Source organism: Gavia stellata, chromosome 16 (genome assembly GCF_030936135.1).
Source record: "Gavia stellata isolate bGavSte3 chromosome 16, bGavSte3.hap2, whole genome shotgun sequence".
In the NCBI taxonomy this organism is placed as follows: domain Eukaryota; kingdom Metazoa; phylum Chordata; class Aves; order Gaviiformes; family Gaviidae; genus Gavia; species Gavia stellata.
The window spans coordinates 8,791,135-8,811,169 of record NC_082609.1 but is presented as its reverse complement, the minus strand read 5'-3'; the positions used below and the strand labels follow the sequence as shown (position 1 = coordinate 8,811,169).

The window sequence follows — 20,035 nt, the reverse complement described above, 5'->3', positions numbered from 1 at the left end:
AAACTCTGGGCCAATGACAGCTGATTCTTCATGAAGACTGCTGTACAATTGGACTGGTGAAATATCAAGATCACTTCCACAGAATATATTCCCATTTCCCATCCTAATTACTGACGGATTAGTTAGTGTCACTGGAATTATAATAATTTGCCTAAGTAGCAGGTTTTTAAATAAAGATGGAAATTGCATTCAGAAGCTTCTCTTCCACACATTATTTATACATACTGTGTGTCTGTTTACTCTCCATGCATGAGTGGCTATTTTGTCCCTAAAGATCCAAGATAACATGATAACAAGGATCCTACAAGCACATACACACTTTCATCTTTTCTCACTTGCAAGCGTTTCCATTTACAGGATTTTCATCACGCTAATGCACGTCGCCCAGCTGTCACCCTGCTGCATTTTACGCCTGCAGCGGTGCCCTCCCCCTGCACATGCACCTGCACGACACATGCTGGGGGGGGATTAGTTCATTCCAGCAGTGACTAATTCCCTCTCCACCTTCAGAAAAGAGAAAAAAACCTCTGTCCACCCTCGAGCTGCAGTGCAGGTGGGTTAGCAGGTTGAAGACCGCATGCCCTCATCCCAGCTCTGACCCCCAGCAAACCCCTCTCCTGCATGGAGCTTGCAGCTCCTCGCTGATCCATGCAGGTGACTGATTCCCTCCCAGTGATACCACGTGTCGTTTCAGCCCACTGCAGTCTTGTGACATAAAGAGGGAAAATGAGTCTCGTGCGGGTCATTGAACGTCTAGCTCTAATCAGGCCCTTTGCAAATTTTCCAGCAACGAGGATTCCCGTGGGGTTTTTTTAGAAGGGAGATGGCAACCGCTCCCCTAGACCTGCACATCCGTAAAACTCGGGCTTAAAGCAAGGTGAGGAACAATGCATTTCCTACAAAAACTCAGGTCACCAGTTCCAGTGTCCCAATCACTTGAGTCTCCCTAATTGACAGTTACTGCCCTGCAAAACTTCTCTCACTTTTCACCTCACTGCTATTTCCATGCGTACGGGTTTTGGGGCATTTTCCTCCTTCTCTCCTCGGCTGTTCCAGTCTCAGCATGGCTTCCAAAAGGCTATGAGCATTTTTCTTTTTTAGTAATTCATTTGTGCAAACACAAACACTTAGGGCTACGCACAAGGAAGCCTTCTGGAACAAGCTAGGCATCACTAACTTGTCATCGCTATGCTGTTTTTAGCCGGCTGATTGCTTTTGCCCTTTCAAAAATAAAGTATTTGGGGGAAGAGGGAAGGGCTTGTTCTCAAACTAAACCAATTTCTCCAAATCTTTGCCATCTGTACTCTCCCACTGCACCGGGGTAAGACAGCAGTGCTCGGGCTGAGGCCAGCAGGCTCCAGAAACTGGGCGAGTACAGGTCCCTCTGTCCATCCCCTCATGTCCACCAGCCCTGCACCAGACTATGAGGCCAAAGTCCTGCAACAAGTCTAACCCTAACCCTGCCCTGAACTCACTCCTGACAGCCATACCTCCTGTATGCTAAGGAGCAAGATATTCCAGAAAGCATTTGACCAAATACCCGCTTTTTGAAGCTTTTCCAAAGTTCCAAAGTGTTCTTTCTCTTTCACATCCATTTTGACCATTGCAAAAGATCTTTTTAACCCTCGCAGGAGCATAGAATGACAGCTGGAACCTAAAATTGAGCCATTTTCCCCCCTGAGCCACTAAAAATCCTCAAGCATCATGCTCCTGCTCAGCCCAGCATGGTTCATCAAGTCATAAAACCGTGTTGGTGCCATGGTTAGGGCTACACAGGAGCTCACATGGCCACTGCGCTGGAACCAGGGGGGTCTGCACATGTAGCACATGTATCTGCTTGGGAGATTAGGTCAATGGGAGATTAGTAGTAAAGCCACAAAGGGAAATCAGCTGCTAAACTCCTACCAAAAGCCCCAGGGAGCTGGGTGATTACTGTTTTGAAAATCTTCCTTATCAATCAGGGGCTATTCTAAGGAACAAGATAGGCTGGAAATATCTCCAATTGAAGGGAAAACTATATTCAGTTATTTTGGAAGAGAGTTCGCACTTCTTAGAAGCTCAGAAAATGAGCTATTTTCACTATTCTTATATTACTTCTTTCTTTTTCTTGGAAAATGGGCCCATTTTGAACAGCGGCAACGCATCGTTCCAGGATGAAGCACTCGGCACATGCAATATGAAAAGGACAGCATTACCGCTCCCATTTTACAGGGAACACAACGGGAGGCAGCGAGGGCTCTGAGGACACCTTTCCTGCAGCGAGAGAGAGGAGTACATCCTCGGAACGCAAAACCCCTATTCCAGCCACAACTATTAAATAATACTCTTACATATGTAGGCAGCAAGTACAAAATATTGGCAGGAGCCATAGTGTGGTAATGCACAAGTGTGACGGGAAACCTGAATAATCGCTTATCTTGTGATACAGAAGCAACAGGGGCCCAATTCAGCGCGGTATTCCAACAAGTTTGGTAAACACACCAGAGACTGCTTGATAATAATTTTGCCTGTTTCCAGAAAAAAGACCTTTTGAAGTTTGTGCATGTGATGTCAGTTCATTTTTTCAAAGAGGCAACGTGAGAGCTGTGTTGGAGATAATCAAGAAACCCGGGGGCAATTAGGTTTTAATGCTGTGACAGTGGGGAAGTATATCAACCTCCTTGTTACAGCCACAAGCTTCTCGGCAAAATGTTCTATAATAAGGCACATGGGATATCATCATTTCTTTGCAGAATATTTTCATGACTTTTTTTTTTTTGTTGTTGAAACCGTGCAAGGAATTACTTGCAGATTTGCAGATGCCAATCACAGCTACAGCACCCTATTTCACTTGAAGTAAACATTATTAGAGTTACAATCTACATCAAGTAGAGGAAAGGAAGTTTTGCAGACGTTGCTGCCGTATACAAACTGAAGAACAAGTATGACAGCAGGCAGTGCTACAGAGGGCATTTTCTCCGGTGCCTCCATGCCTGATGTAAGGATGTTCTTTGGTGTCTCTGGTGTGGCCCCTGACTACCTCACATGTGCCAAATTACTCATCTTCCCAAAATCCCAGGTAAGGGTGAGGGAGCACCCCTGGAAAGATGGAAAATCCGAAGCATGGAGAAGCCAGCTGAATTATTCACAGAAAATTTGTTCCAGAAATGGGTACTCAACCTGGGCGCTGTTTTTCCATTCTGTTATTTCCTTCTGTTGGCACACTGCAATCTCCCATTTGTTCACAAACATTTATGAGTGTGTCCTCTGTGGAAACCGAAGATTCAAGGTCTGCTTGGAGCACCTTCTTCTCCTGATGCAAAGACTATAGCTTGGGCGGCTACAACATCAAGAATGAAATGGACTTCACTACGTCACTGAAATCTCACCTGTAAGTTACTCATGAGCCTAAAAGCCCATCTAATAATCGGTCTTTAAAAAAGTATGTATTTTTATTATATTCCAGAGCAGTTCAGCAAATCGAAGGTTTGGGGATTCCTGCCACAGACTCCTGACGTGCTGCTCATGAGAATGCTACAGCTGAGGGAGAACTGCCATCCCCATCCTCTCCCTGCGCCCTGGTGCTCCAGGTGCAAAATGAAGCTGGTCTTACCCTCCTTCTTATGCTTTTGGTAAAAGCACTCTTACGCTTTTCCTTCTCCAGTTCCATGAAAGCTCTTTGAATCCTTGATCATTTCTCATAGTGGTCTTGCAGACGGAGAAAATGGAAGGAGACGTGAGTTAGTGGTCAGGGGTATCGTGCCTAAGCGAAGTGCTGGGGGACAGGGAGGGAAGAGCACCCCATCCCTTCCCCACTCTAACCCCCCTTCCTCCCAAATGCATGAGTTCAAAATCAGCTTTAGCACGTCTATGCTGTGGAATATAAAGTAGAGTGGTATCAGCTTCAGCAAAAGGTCTACAGCACCCAGCAAAGCACCAAACGTATGGCATCCAGCCAGCATGTCTCACCTGCCAGGACAAGGAGCCCTAGTGGGACGTGGTGCTCAGACAGCTGTCCAACGCCCAGGTCCAGAGCCTCGGCCAGCCCTGACGGCTTCCAGCTCTCTCCCCTTCTCCCTGAAGGCTGCAGGCACCCACAGCAGCACCAAATGCAAGCTGTAGCCAGGGCTGTTTTACATGCAATTTGCACAGGTGTAAACTGACTACTCAAGGCAAAGGAGAATCAGCTTTCCTCAGCAGCCAAAGGTGAAGTGATGCTCTGTTTTCAACTCTGCGACCTCCTTTTCTCAAAGCTCCCCGTGCCATGCAAGCCTGCTGCCATTTGCCTTCCCTTCCCATGAAGGAGATTAGAGATTCCCACACCACAGCCCGCACTGCCGCAACACAGAAAGCACCAGATTTCCAGCAACAGGGAGAAGGCGAGCAAAATAAGGAATTCGTGACGAAAGGCTGCCTGTTCTCAGTCTTCTCTCCTAGTTCTGCTCTCAGACTTCATGCCCAACACAGTTTGGTTTTATATGCAGGTCACTCAGTCATTCTTCTCACATGTACATCAGACGCTGCTGGAAAATGTGGCCATTATCCATCAAGTCCTTTGCTTTAGTCAGCTCCCAGCAGAAGAGTAATAGATGCACTTGTCACATCATTGTCCAAAATGTCAGGGAAAAAAGCCCTGAACATTAACAACTCCCTAAGGAAATCAGTTCTTAAAAAAATAGAATAGCGGAAAAAAAAAGTGAGGGGGACAGAAAGATGCAGAGCATCCCTTTTTATCAGGGATGAGGTGTGCAGAAAAGTGCCCTGACTAGCTGTATGCCAGCCAAGTACCCACGCTGTGGTTTTATTTCCACTGAAGTTTACATTGCATCTGGATAAAGCAACATGTGCACATGTTGATTTTAATTTCCAGGATCCAGAATTAGAAATAGTCTTCTCTTTGGACATCATACATTAAAAGAGATGTATCAGTTTGAAGGGTGAGTGTAATCTCTTCCCAGGGCACTTGCATTAAGATTCAAACAGCACGGTGAGGTGATAGCATCAGGCAGCGCAAATCTTCATAGACAGTAAAGGAAATGGGGGAAAAAAACAGAAAAGAAAAAGATGAAATACAAGATGACAAGAAGCAGTAGTCGAAGTTAGGAGGAAGAGGAGGTCAGACACACAAACTAATCAAGGTGGCACAGTGGTATTTTCCTGGTGCGGTCAACCTCTATGGTCTGTTTTTAAAGGATTTGTTAAAGTTAAGGGAGAACTAAGCAAAGCTTCAAATCTTTTAAAGCTGGGTAAAATGCAGACATGAACAAAGATATTTCTTTAGTGAGATGCAGGGAAGAAAAACAAAGTGGAATGGAAGGGAAAGAATACCCTGTCCAGAACAGCCTGAAGGTGAATTTTGGTGACCTCTACTCACTAATGCCTAAAAAAACCCTGACCTGGGACTACAAATCCCGCAGTGGAGCTGTCACCAGTCCTGCCAGGCTTACGATATTGGTACATATTTTGATATTTGCAGCTGCAAGTACACAACAGCAAAACCTCAAACAAGAAAGATAAGGTGCAATAAATTTGAGAGCACTTTGCTCATGACATTTTCGTTGAGTGCCCCTTTCACACAACCCCTCATTGCAGCACAGTGAATACATCCAAGAAAGGTGCTCATAAAAAATAGGAAAGTCAAAGTTAGACCAGACTGCAGGAATCTGGCTCAGAGATGAGTAACATCACCAGTTCAGTCCCCGAAACCAGATAAATCCTCTGCCTCTCCAAACTCAACCGTGTCCAGCCTCACCCATGCAAACTCTGAAATGGACCTTTCAACTCATGTCCCAGCACTTTGTCCCTTTGGACAGGGGAGGCGCGGCCACGCTCTCAGCACAACCTCCCTCCAGTCCCTTAATTGGGCTTGTGTGTTACTGATAAGTAATTGATACACAGGAAATGAATGCGAGGCCGCCACCGAGTCTGCTTCAGCATACAAATACAGGCAGCTGAATGTGAATCAGCAGCAAACGCTGCAGCCCTGCCATTCCTATGGCATTTCCAGTATGGACGTGCTTAAAATATCTCAACGTAAAGTGTTTCGCTTTGTACAAACGATGCTGGCATGACTGCTCAATGCCTTTTCAGAGAGGGAAGTGCAGAGGGCTGAAGGGGTCAGATAAAAACAAAGATAATGTGTTATGCAGACACTGCTCTGGATGAATATCTAGAGAAGAGAGAGATTTTAAGGGGCAACACAATAAGAAATCAAGATAAAGGGGAAAGGCGCACAAAGGCAGGCATACAGCCCTCCACGCATTCAGCCTTTAGGGACAATCTTCCTATTTTTTCCCAGGAGCCAAAAAAAGCCCCAAAATTAATCTCTGCGCACAGCCTATATTTGTACTTAGTGCCAACTTTGTGTCTGCATCAAATTCCTCCACAGCGTAAGACGCAACACTGTAAATAGGCTCATTTTTGTTATTTTATCAAATTGTGTTAACTTTCTCTCTGCAGCATTCTCCGAGGCTGGCAACACGGAGACGTGCAGGAAATGTAAATCACTCCCCTTTTGATATGATAACCGTAGCAGTGAATTGCATCCCAGAAATCAGCTCAGGATTATAGCCGAGAACTCGCTGAAAGGCACTTAGCTGTGGCGTCGTGCCAGAAGGGTAAACTTCAGCTGGCAGGCCAGTGCAAAGCGGGCTCAGGTCTTGGGAAAGGAGAAGAACACGTAACATACAGATATCTGCGGCTGCACAGACCTCAAAGCCAACAGCCTCAGGGTCAATATATAATTAAAGGATGCCAACAGGTGTTAAAAACAAGTGTGTATTTATGTATGCAAATACATGGGAGAGCTATATTAAATATGAATAAGCACCTAGGAAAGCGACAACCAGCAGGCTGTAGGATAAAATCTATTTGCCAAATACAGACGCATATATAAACAACCACATACAAAAAAAATTGCATTTCCTGCATGAAACTATTTGTGGTAGAGAACATTATAATAATCATTTTAATTATGTATCATTTATTTAAATAATTTTTCAGTTTCAAAGATTCAGCGGATGTTGGTATGCAAATAAAGATAATCAGAACGTAAAAATAATTGTTTTCCCAAGTTTCATTTTCAGGTGTGAATGCCACTGCTAACAGCTACTAGTGTTAACCCTGGGCCAGCACTCCACTGAACTCAGTACTGCACGAACACAAAAACAAAAAGCTGTCTGAACCCTAAGGAATTTGCAGCTCTACCAGAAAAGAGGCAGCAGATGGATATAGACAGAAATAATCAAGAAGTAGTAGTTAACAAGGCAGGAGTTAGTCTCAGCAACCTAAATCCCTGATTGCCATGAGCCTCATACAGGCACCACAACAAAGAGGAGTTTTGATCATCGATGCCCCACAACACACGGAGCTCTGCACAGCCTTCATCTTCGCCGCTGTGCTCCATCTGTCACCTCCACGCTTGCCGGCAAATGCATCTCGTTCACCCACTAGACTTTGGTTTTTAACACGAAAACTCTTTGGGCCAAGGACTGTCACGTACGACCTCACTCTCCAGCACTGAGCACAGTAGGGCTCAAACTGGTCATAGAGACAGATAAGACCATTTATGAACAAAATGGCTCATTAAGAATGTCGTGGTTTAAGCCCAGCTGGCAACCAAGCACCACACAGCCGCTCGCTCACTCCCCCCAGGTGGGGTGGGGGAGAGAATCAGAAGAGTAAAAGTGAGAAAACTCGTGGGTTGAGATAAAGACAGTTTAATAGGTAAAGCAAAAGCCGCACATGCAAGCAAAGCAAAACAAGGAATTCATTCACCACTTCCCATCGGCAGGCAGGTGTTCAGCCATCTCCAGGAAAGCAGGGCTCCATCACGCGTAACGGTTACTTGGGAAGACAAACGCCATTACTCCAAATGTCCCCCCCTTCCTTCTTCTTCCCCCAGCTTTACATGCTGAGCATGACGTCATATGGTATGGAATATCCCTTTGGTCAGTTGGGGTCAGCTGTCCCAGCTGTGTCCCCTCCCAACTTCTTGTGCACCCCCAGACCGCTCGCTGGTGGTGAGAAGCAGAAGAGGCCTTGACTCTGTGTAAGCACTGCTCAGCAGTAACTAAAACATCCCTGCTTTATCAACACTGTTTCCAGCACAAATCCAAAACACAGCCCCATACTAGCTGCTATGAAGAAAGTTAACTCTACCCCAGCCAAAACCAGCACAAAGAATAATGTTTATTAATAAACTACTCCAACAGAGTACGAGCATGCATGCACACAAGTCTAAAGTCAAAATTAACACACACAAACCCCATGTAAAACAATAGACGCATCCATCAATATTTGAGCAATAGTGCCTTCTGATGGCTTTTACTTAGTCCACACACCTCTTGCTCACAATCTGAACCATGCAGAGGAGAGGAGTGGCTGGCACACAGTTACCTTGTGAAACTGAGACACACTCGCGGTAAATGCATGTTATTATGTCCGATCTCAGATGCAACCTCCAGAGGTACCACGTCACGTACAACAGTAATAAAAACTAGTCCAGCAGATAGCTGGATGGCTGTGACAAACAAGCCCCACAAAAATATTTAAAACATCCTAAAACAGTTTTCCGTAACAGAGGTAACATCTGCAGGATACAACATTCTTGCTGGAAGGTTTTATTTCAGCACATTTGCCTCCATGACCTACTTACTGCTACACCTTTCAGGCTAATTTTAAGCCTATAAAGTATTTAATTTGTATCACCAAACCTGTCTTTCATAACAAATGACCATTAAATTAAACGCTTAAAAGTCACGAGGTGGGGAAAAAAAAGACTGCTCTGCATCATCAATCCCCCCTTCCTCGTGCCCAGCTGGACCTGCGCTGCAGGGGAACACTGCCCTTCCAGCCTCCACTCCCACACTGTCATCAAAGGGTTAAACAACAAATTTAGCTACTTGAAAATTAGCAGTAAATGGGGAAAGGGTTGCCTTTGCAGCACCCGAGTGCAGTGCGCACAGCTGGGCGGGACAGATGGGTAGGAGAAATCCCAGCACTGAGCTCCCCTCCAAAGCTGTGCTCAGGGGCAGTGGGGACCCAACAGTTGGGTGCTGTGAAGAGTTGTCTCCCTTTCAAAAGCCTATACTCAACACTGTTTAACATACTCGTATTTTCAGTGAGGTCTCTATAGAATAAATTTTCAAAATAACTCCACCTGCATAACAAAAAAAATAATCTGTCATTGAGCATTTTATATCTTGTGCTAGGAACATCATGAGCATATATCTTTATAGCTAGGATTCAGTTCTTCTCAAAGTCTTTGGATTTTTTTATGATTATTTTGTGTCTTTTTTTTAAATGGCACATTCTTTTTTCCTCTTGGACATCTCCCAAAGACCAAAAGCGACCGACAGAAAACATTGCTCAGAGTGAAAGTTCATGGAGACTTCACTCTGCACAGTTGGGTGTGTTCCATATCTATTAATTACATTACTTTTTTCAGTAAGATATAGTGAATTGCACGGTAAGAAGGCAGCTTCTACATAATGGCATGCTCAATAAAGTGTTAGCTGCAACTTCCATGCTCAAATGTGCAATGTGACAAATTTTCCAAAGCAATTCAAACCTCAAAAGTGGAAAAGAAATAGCATGTAAATGGACCTCGCTTGCTCTTAAATCACTGTTAGCAAATCTGAATCTCTTTAAGCCTGGGAGCTTCAAATCAGGCCTATTTAACTTGCAAAGGCAGGTCAGGTTTTATCAATCACCTCTAACGCTTATAAATTCACTCTTAAAAAAATGAGAGTAACAAGAGACATAAACACATAGCTCAGTTGCTAAAGGCTCACTGGAAAAATATGTGATAATATTTACAGCCTTCAAGCGATGCTGTTGTCAGTGCCATTTCTGTATACACCAGAATGCAGATTACAGGCTTGCCAGTTCATACTGGAAAGGGAAGAAAAGAGTTCTACCAGAGAGGAGGTGGATTAGTATTTGTATTTACTAAAAGCACAACTATTAACTTCCAGAATACAGTCACAGCAGCACAAGTCCATTTACTTCTCAGTTATTATTCCTCAACCTTTTTTCAATGCAATATTTTGTGCCTGGATTTCCTACTCAGAGTCCATGCTATGCCCTGAATTTTGAACTACTAACAACTGGTGGCATTATTCCAGTTGCTATAGAAAGAAGGCAGGCTTATTGTTATTTATCTTATGGCATCACCTAGAGGTGCTTTTAATTAATCAGAGTTCCTTCTTCTGCACCTTTCAGCGAAGGACCAGAGAAGAAGCCAGTTTATAATACTGATGAGGTTTTTAAATATGCAAGTGCTGACTATTTGAAGAACCTAGATTTTAAAGGAATGAGATGACAAATAGAGCAAATAAATATATGTGATCTGGCTAAAGGCCAGTGATCCACTTCTTAGCACAGAAAAAAGGGAACGCCTAAATAAAAAGTGCAGCACTTTCCACCCGTACGGACAAGCACAGACCCAGCACATTGCAAGATCTAGATACAGTCTTGCTTGATAACACCTTTTGGCTTCCCTACCCTAGCTTTTCGTAAAGGATTTCACTTACGAAACACCTCTCAGAAAAATGAAAAGTATTTTTCCATGCAAAACTAAATTATTTTTCATGCCATGCTAAAATAAACCCACAATGGGTTTTCAATTGATATCTGGTATATCACTCCCATTCCAACTATTAAATACCTATTTTTGTAGCCTGACAGAGATTCTAAATATAATATTTACAGACACACAAACACATAAAAAACCACTGCAGTTAACGTACTAGAACAGACACAGGATTTCTGAGGTTTATTCTACTGCAGACTTCTCGCGCAACTCAGACAAGTTCCTTAATCAACCCTTACACCCAGGCTTCCTCCTCCATCTAAAGAACAAGTGAGCTGCATAAATGGATCACTGCCTAGGACATGTCTGGAGCTATGCTGTCAAACAGTTAGAAAAGCCAATCATAAATAGTGTAAATGCCCACCATCAACTTCAGGCAATTATCAAATGTTTATTAGCCTCAAAAGTAAGGGCTAATAAACCTGCTTATTTTAGCAGAAAGAGTCAAAATGCCTTGATTGAAGTTGGTAAGTGTTCAAAGATGAACAGCTATGGCCTCATTTGCTTTTAGTTACTTTTGATGAAATGTCAGCTCAAAAAACTGAGAGATATTTCCTAGTTATTTAGGCAATGTGAAACTTGGGCACTTATTTTCCAGGAAACATGGCCTGCCTGACAGGTTTTAAATGAATAAAAGTGATATTATTACAATTATCATTAGAAGAAGATGTCCCTCATCAAAATGTGTCTGGATTTTAATTGACAAGGTCTGGGTTAATGCTGTGAAAATGCCAATGAAAGCAAAGCCTGTGGCTCAAACTAATTGTCAGCACTGAGCAACCTCAACCTCTAACCCACCACAGATTTATCACTCTGTGCACACTGTACTCATGACAAGAAACATTTGAATTAATCACTAACAACTAGAAATTCCTCCCAGAAAGCAAGCAGAATGCAGGGCAGGGCTGCCCACCCCCCTTTCCCTTGCTCCTGAGCCAAGGAGAGGTGCCTACAAGCCTTCCTAATGAGAAAGACTTGTTTTGTTGTTGTTTCACCGCCTTTTCTTTTAAGAGCATTGAAGGGGAAACTTTCAGTGGTCCTAAAAGGAGGAGAGAGGCATTAGTCTGAGCAAACTGCAGTGCATGTATAGCTTAATGTCCTCCTACCTCCCTGGCCACCCTCCCCGATCAGCTCCAGCACAGCCAACACGAGCACACAGCCTTCATGGAAGAGGGGATGGTGGTACAACATGACCATGTGGCGTCACACATGAACACAAATCCCAGTGTGGAGGCTAAAGGGCTTCCTTATTCCCAGCAATACCCACACAACTGGTCCCCCTTCTCAAAAAAGGCCAGCCTAGTGCACAGCACACTGCTCTCCAACCCAGCAAATGCATGGTGCTTGCCCAGGACACCGCGACTGCTGTTCAGCGCGCCCAGCCCGCTCCTGCTGCCAAGCTTGCATATGGACTCGTCCCAAATGGTGGCACCAGTTTCTAGGATACCAGACTATGCAACTGAGCATCCACCACTTGGGCTGTCCCACCAGTTAACTCAGGGTAGGTCCCACCATGGCCACCGGGACTTGTCCAGCTGGAGAGCAGCCCAGTGAGCTGCTTCTGCAGTGGTGGTCATCAGTTACAAGGCAGTGGGATGCATGGGTACAGAGACCAAGAGGCAGTCAAAATCTCGGGAAAGAAGCCATGAAAGAATGGGATGTAAGCAGAGGCACAGCATGGTGGTCCTCCGTGTTTTGGTGGCGTCCCTGGGACAGCACAACTGTGCAGAAAAGGATTTACAACCTCCCTACTTCAGCCACAAACTCAGTAACACTTGGGAAGGTCCCCTCAGCTGCAGCGGCAGTCAACACCACTTCTCCCACCCAATTTCATAAATAAAACACAAAGGTGTCTGTAAAAAACTTGCTGAATTCTCTGTATTTTATTTCTATTTTCTCTATCCCAGCATGCTGGTGCAGACCTTCCAGAATATTGCTGGGCAGAAGGAGAGAAGCTGAGAGCCTCCAGTACCTGACAGAGGCATGAGGTCTGCCAGGGTAATGGCATGCTCCTAAGCCTTACGTTGCCTTTTACAGTCTTTACTCCGAATGCTTTGGTTCTCAGCTTCTCCATCTGCGCGGGTTATGGCATCATCACAACACAGCTTGAGTGCACATCAACTTGTTGGTCCCCCAGCCTAAGTCTTTATACGACATCTGATGCAAAACTAGAGTTCCTTCTCACACGACATTAAGACTGGAAAGCGCAACAGCATTGGGAAGAAAAGGAGAGTCTCCAAAAAGATCAGGGGCCAATTCCTGAGGTGGGGGAAAAGGCATACAGCCACTAATGTCAAAAGGCACCATGCCTATCTGGTGAGCTATAAATGGAGCTGCTTACCTAGAGGAGGAAAAAACAAACCAAACAAACAAAAACCCCAAAAATCTTCCTGTTATCAACTGACTAGACAGGAGAAAACAACAGACGGCATTTGCTGTGGTGAAGGAGTAAGACGCTACCTTGCTTAGAGGGTGCCAGTGTCAGCAGGGTCTCTGCTGGCCCCTTCCCGGTAAGTGGCAGGCAGAGACTGCCGGGGGCATTAGCCCATCAACAGAAATGCTGCTCACTTCACTGTCCCTTTTCTCCCAGAGGCGAAAGGCAGCCATTTCTCCTCCCATTCACCTCCAGCTACCCCGCCCTTCTAGTTTTTGCTGTTTTCTATATATTCACTCTAGAAACTACAAGCTCAAAAGCTCCCATTAAACAATGCCAACAAGAACTCTCCATTCACAGCTAATGCTTGGCTGCACACATTCTCTCTTATTTCCAACGTTTCAGCTTCCCTTCATTAAACTCATTTATAATTATTTGCAGCACATCTAAAGAATTTGTACAACAGGTTTGTGCTTCCAAATACAGGCTCCTGGCTGCAAAAACTCAGCATGACAGCACTAGAAAGAGGTTTGTGTTGATCAGGAGGTAGAGCGCAGGAAGAGAAAACTGGAAGCCACACCATCATGATTTGAGTCAGTGTCTTCCACCAGGCAGCAATTTGGCCCTTTACAAAATCCTAGGTATTTCTTAGAGCATCACCCCTCAGTTAACCATCAAAGTAGTCAGGAGCTGTGATCATTTCTCATGATAAAAATGTGAAAAGTGGAGACTTCTGGTACCTTAACTGAAAACTTGAACAGCCTAAAGGATTTTTCTGGTCTAAAGAGACACTTAATACAGCAAAGGATCTCTGTAACACTTCACACCAGTTACTGTTGTGACTTTGCAAGGCTGTTTCCATTGCACACTTCAATATCCTTTAGACTAAGCAAAGGCTTCATTGAGGAAAGTTACAACAAATGCTCATTTCTTTAGCTAAGCCCCAAATAGTCACTTACAAAAGTTGTCAGGGCTTTCCAAAATCCTAACTCTTTCAAGGCTCTTTCATGCATCCTACAGAACTATCTAAGGAAAGGCATCTTTGGCACTTAAACTGCGCTGTGCTGGTTCTGCAGTGCTCAACTGGAGCTAGCAGGACCCAGCATGCAATTATGAGACCACAACGACTCCTGAAGTACACACAGTGCAGAGGCTTCCAGCAATTATTTCCGTGATCCTTAAGACAGAGGTTGTTCAGGGAAGAACTGCTCCTTTAGGTAATTACATTCCCAGGGCTACACAGTGCCTGTCAAACTCTTCCCCCCACCATCACAGACCAGTTTTTGTGGATCATTATGAAATAAATATGTCATCCTGAAGGATGAAAATATAACAAGCTGCAGCTTTATCTGAACCTGAATGTTACCAAGTCACCACTACAAAGAAACACAAAATGTTGCACCCTAAATGCATATGGTACAGGGGTGACTTCCCATCACACACACAGGCCTTTATCAACTTAGATGCACAATTAAGCTAACATTTGACCAACAAAAGGTAAAACTGACTATCTGGGTGGTGTCACAGCTGCAGGCAGAGCAGTAAAGGCTCTAGAGCGTCCTGAATGATCAGTCCCACATGTGACATTCTCCACTAAGCTTTGTTCTGGCAACATTCCCACTGTTCAAGGAAGGAAATGCAGTATTCTCCTTTTTTCTGCGAGGTTGGATGTAAAGCTTGGAAAGCAGAAGTGCCTGAACCACGTGGCAGGAGGATGGTAGTTCATAATTAATTTTCCACATCAACTGTTGGCCGCCCTCCTCTTCCTCTCTGCTAGGCTGCAAACTGCCAGTGGATACTTATCCAAAGAGCAGACATGCCACGGAGCAAAAAGCATGATTATTATTAGTTAATACTTTATAGTGTGTGCTAGCCAAAAATAAGAGGTAAGTGAGCCTGGGCACAGTGAGAGCAGTACCAGTGCAAAGGCTGCCCTGCCTGAAGCTGCTTATCATCTAAGCAGACGCAAAAATGAAGGGGATAGAAAAGCAGGATGGGGAGAGCGAGGCAGGAGAATGCTGCAGGTAGATACGGAAACGTGTTCTCAGAAGAAGGTTTTGAGCCAGGTAATTTCAAAACATCTGCAGCCCAAGGAAACACACGCTTTTTTCCACCCCAGCTGGACTCTGCCCAAGACATGGCCCATAGGCTGCCAAGCAGCAGCTCTGCAGAGGACAAAGGGCTCCAAACTGCTTCGCCTTCAGAGAGAAAGAAGCTTTACTCCGTTCAGATCTTGGTTAGCATTTTCCATCACTCAGTCTCCAAATTTCTCAAAGACCAGAGTGCAAAGTAATTACAAGGAGGTCGTTGGTCCTCACAGGAGAAAGGTCTCCAAAAGAAAATAAACCACAACTGCATCATGCTCTTTGAAGCAACACTACAAAATCCAGAGTCCAGAAGGCAGAGCCCAGGCTGACAGCCCAGGAAGAAGCCCATTTGTCTGACTTTGGGCAGACCCACTGACTTCTCAGTACTTCAAGAGCACAGGTAAAGGACTATTACATCACTGTTCCGTGACTGGTATCTTAAGGATCTCATGTTAGTTTTGGAGGTTCTTATTTTCTTTCAGAAATTCAACTCAGTTCTGCTGCTGATACCAGTTTTTTAATTCATTTTACACCGAGATATTTGTTATCAGAAATTGTGCTTTGATATGTGTCAGGTTGATGGATTCAGGAGAAGTTGAGTGAATGGGGTTGCAGAAGTGGTGTCATCAAGGGAATTGATATGTTAACAGCCAGTCTGCTGATCTTGCAACAAAACATGCAAACATAATAGCCATTTTATTTCCTCACCGTGGCAAAATAGTTCAGAGAAACGCTAGAAAATATTTGCATAAATAGAAACAAGCTCAGCGTGCTCACTGATAAAAAACATATGTAAAAAGCGATCCTACATGCTGTCCTGTTTTCCTACTTGGTGTGCAAAATTCAGTCAAGAAGAATAAAGACTTTATTCAAAATAAAGCTTTGAATTTAGCTTTGGGAATTCAAGCAGACATCCCTTGACAGTCCAACTGAAATTCTCCTTCAATAATGTAGGAGGACAATTTTACTGACGCATTTTCACCCACAGCCAGTAGACCTGCACCCCTCATCAAGCCGTTGGAAAGTTGCATTAAGGTCTTATTTTGACATTCAAACCTAGAGGCATGTAAAACCAGTGTTTGTTTCTGATTTCATAACTGAAATCACGTAAGAAGCAAGAGAGATTTGAAGAGAGAAGTAAAAACTCTGTATCAGACCACATACTATAGGGAATGAGAAAAGGACACCTGCCCACCACTCTGCTGTAGGTCAAGAAGGACTTGAATATGCAAGCTCTCTGCTTCACCTCTATCAGACCGTCACAGCTGCAACACTACCTCTGCACTGTCCTGTAGTGCAAAGAGATTTTGTTAACTTGAAGTGATTTACGGAACATTTGGGAATGATAAAAAATGTGATGTTGAGATTCAACTTTTAAAAAAGAGAAATAATATTACAGCCTAAACAAAGCAAAGGGAAAAGTTCCAAAGCAATTCATCTGAAAAAGGTGAATTACACTGAGGATTTATGTCCATGTAATGAAGACAATTAATTGCTACGAGATCCATAAAACACATTAAATGAACAGGTTTTTTTTCCAATTTACTTGCAAGATAAAATTTATTAACTATGTTTAATGGCTACTTAAATTTTTTATCATATATTTATTAAATGTGCTTTTTCAGCAGAACAGAGCATTTCACTAACTGGATTCTACTAATCTAAAAAATGAGCAATTTAAGAAAAAATATTACTCTGCATGTTATCTACAGATACATTTAAAATAATACCTTACACAATAAGATTACCATCAGCATGATTGCATAAATGTGGCTAAAAGGGAATCTGCTCGTCCCACACGAGCAGACAATGTTCTGCTGCAAAGATGAATGAGTTCAGCTAACATTTTTTGGACATATGTTGCCATTTCCCGCAGAGATACGGAGCAAACGTGAGTCCTGATGTCATTTGGTATTACTGTAACCACTTAATTAAAACCCCCTCTACTTGGGAGAGCAGGACACATGGAAGAAACTGGTTTAGATCAGAACAGTGACCTCAGACGGATCCACATCCAAATCTCAGGCTTTGCCCTATAGACTCAGCTGCTCAGCCAAGGCTACCTTCATGCCTCCTGCTGTGGGTATCAGATGCACCTTTTGCACTTGTGATTGCATGCAAATCAGACAGATGTTTACTGCTTAAAAGTGACCTAGAAGTGACTCTGTTCCTTATTCACCATCTGTAAAATGGGGATAAGTAGCACTTCTGTCTTACAAGGGTGTCATGGCAACAGATAAAATTGATGGTAGTCAATTACTCTGGTAAGTTTGCAGGAGCCCCCCAGATGAAGAGAAAGAATAAAAAAGGGTCTCAGCTACTTGAATGAACAACAGCAGTGTTGCCAACTCTTTAAACTTTAGCACAATCTTCTCAATCTGCAATGTTCTTAAAGATCAAGTTTCCATAAATGTGAGCTTTCCTTAAATAAGAACCAAGTTTTTAGATCTGACAGTCACAAAGTGAAATGCAAAAATATAACTGCAGTCCAACCTAGAGTTTAATGCCTAAATAATAGTTTCACATAAATCAATTGTATGGAAAATGCTCTTTGTCCTCTGAAACTGAGGTTCTGCAAAGTCCTGGCACAAGCTCTGCACTGGACTACTACTCATGCTGCAGCCTGAGACGTGACCCTTAGACTGAGAGTTGGATCGACTCGGGTGGGAAGGACGTGGGGAGCTCGTCTCACCACTATCCTGACCAAAGCAGGGTCAGCACCACGCTCACACCAGCAACCAACCCCTCCAGCGTGGATCCTCGCACGCCCTGGGGCACCCTACAACCCCTCCAGTGCGGATCCTCGCACGCCCTGGGGCACCCTACAACCCCTCCAGCGTGGATCCTCGCACGCCCTGGGGCACCCTACAACCCCTCCAGTGCGGATCCTCGCACGCCCTGGGGCACCCTACAACCCCTCCAGTGCGGATCCTCGCACGCCCTGGGGCACCCTACGTACCCAGCAAAACACACACACTCATTGCAAGGAAGATTTACACGCTTTTACCAACAAGCCTCACACAGAAACAGGGAATAAACAAATTGCTGCCATTTCTACATTATAATAGTGCAAAATATTTCTCCGCAAGAGTCAAGAAGCCCTCTTGATTATGAAACACCTCTCCTACAGCTTTACCCTTTAGGTATTTTAATCACAAGAGCAGCAGCTTGGAAATAAACAAAAGTAAAAGATGATAACAAAAGCGCAAGCAACGTTTAACAACCTCCTTTCCTAGAAACCAGGTGCCACTGGAGCAGACAGACAAACGGAGCAAGTGCTGCAGCAGTTTTAATGATGGGAACCTCTCCTCCCTGACAACAGTGTTGTTTTCCTGAAACGCCTGTACAAATTAACAGCATACGCTGTGGTTGGAACAGACCTTTCTTGACCCTCAACATTTAAAAGTTGAGCACCTAATTTAAGCTATTCCCACCAACCTTTTCTGCCATCGCTGGAGACGGGCAGTCTCCAGACCAGCGGAGCTCTGCTGAAGCCTGAGAGTTTGAGCCTACAGTTTCCAGAGGTAACACTACTGGTGCAACCAGATCAAAAGCAGGAGAATGAATGCACACTCACCTGGATGCCTCATGTTTTCTTAGAGACTTTTAAGAAAGTCTTGACTTTTTTTTTTCCCCCTTTTTTTTGCTTTCCCCTCCACTAACACCAAGTACGGGTGTTATATTGCTGCTGTACTTTTCTCAGCAAGGCTATACTGCTGGTTCAGTCATATAAGAGAAGTCAATACCCATGTGTTAAACGAAAAAGGATAGCATCATCTGATACCATTCTACTGAGATCTGGGAACCAATACTTCAAATTTTGGGGTTTTATCAGCAAACTTTGCCTTCACAGACATAACTTGGCCTAGATAAAAGAAGACGTAGAATCAGAGGCTATATCACCCTAAATGCTTCTATAGCACAAGCTTTGTCCACAACACATTCCCTGAGTCCTGGCCCTCCATTTCTTGCTAAAAGATAGTTGCATATTGCTACAGTTATAGCATAACCAAGGCAATGTTTGTGTGGATATGAGAATCTTCACACATGCAAAAATTTTAAGTGCTGCACAACAAAGGGGGCACATACAATTATGCAAGAAATTGGTATTATTTCCATCCTTAGCAAACAACAAGAACGTATGAAGCGCAAAGGAAAGCACAGGGCTGTATTACAAATGGGGTACTTCAGCATCGTTTATTTTTTTCATCTCTGACCCTCTGAACTGCAGACATTAGTGAAACACAACAAGTGGGGCTTTCAAAACGTGGATGCCTATCACTAAGCGTACGTCGCCAACAGCAAAACACAACCATCAGTGCGCATTTTGTTCAATAAAGTGCTTGATATAAACACGCACACTTTCAAGCCCAAGACTTTAAAAACACTTCACTCTTGATGAATGCTCTCCAAATTGAGGGAGAGCAAAGGTTATTTACGGAGGCAATATGAGCATGGCACGTATACAGCAATAAGCACGAAGGCTGCTAATTTTTCTGTTTTCCCCATATGTAGATATTCAGAAAAGAGCAAAAAGACAAGAGCAGGGGAAAAATTACATACCTTACCAAACCTGAACGTTGGACACAACTCGTTTCAGAGCAACATTGGTGTGAAGGTAAGTTCCTCAGGCGACCACCAACCGCAATTCCTTTCTGAGCTCCCCAGAGGCTCCAGCTCCCCCTTGTCCGTGTCCCTGAGGAAGATGCAGTGTCCTCCAGTATGTCAGAGCCTCAGCTGCAAAAGATGCTGTTCAGAAAAAGGAAAGAGAAGAAGGTGTGGCATTAAATTCTAGGGTCAGTTGTTTGGCAGATTCAGAACAGAACATAAGACAACAACGGATAGGAATGAAATGTCAAGACAGGACCAAGAGTCTGTGACAATCCATCATGCGTGGCACCTTCGGAGGGCAATCTTTGAATTCAAGAACTGTGGTGCAAAGCTAGTCTTGCTTTACAGTACTTTAATAGTGTCCCTACACCAGGAAATGAATACCAGCCC

At 43.9% G+C, this 20,035-nt stretch overlaps 1 protein-coding gene across 1 annotated transcript in view; it reads right to left on the bottom strand.

Moving 5' to 3' along the window:
* SGCD (sarcoglycan delta) overlaps positions 1–19,612 on the bottom strand; it is a 214,463-nt gene extending 194,851 nt beyond the window's left edge. Inside the window, exon 1 of the mRNA XM_059825134.1 lies at positions 19,598–19,612. The gene's annotated coding sequence lies outside the window, so the exon portion shown is untranslated. The remainder of the gene's footprint in view (positions 1–19,597) is intronic.
* Between the last annotated feature and the right edge of the window lie 423 nt (positions 19,613–20,035).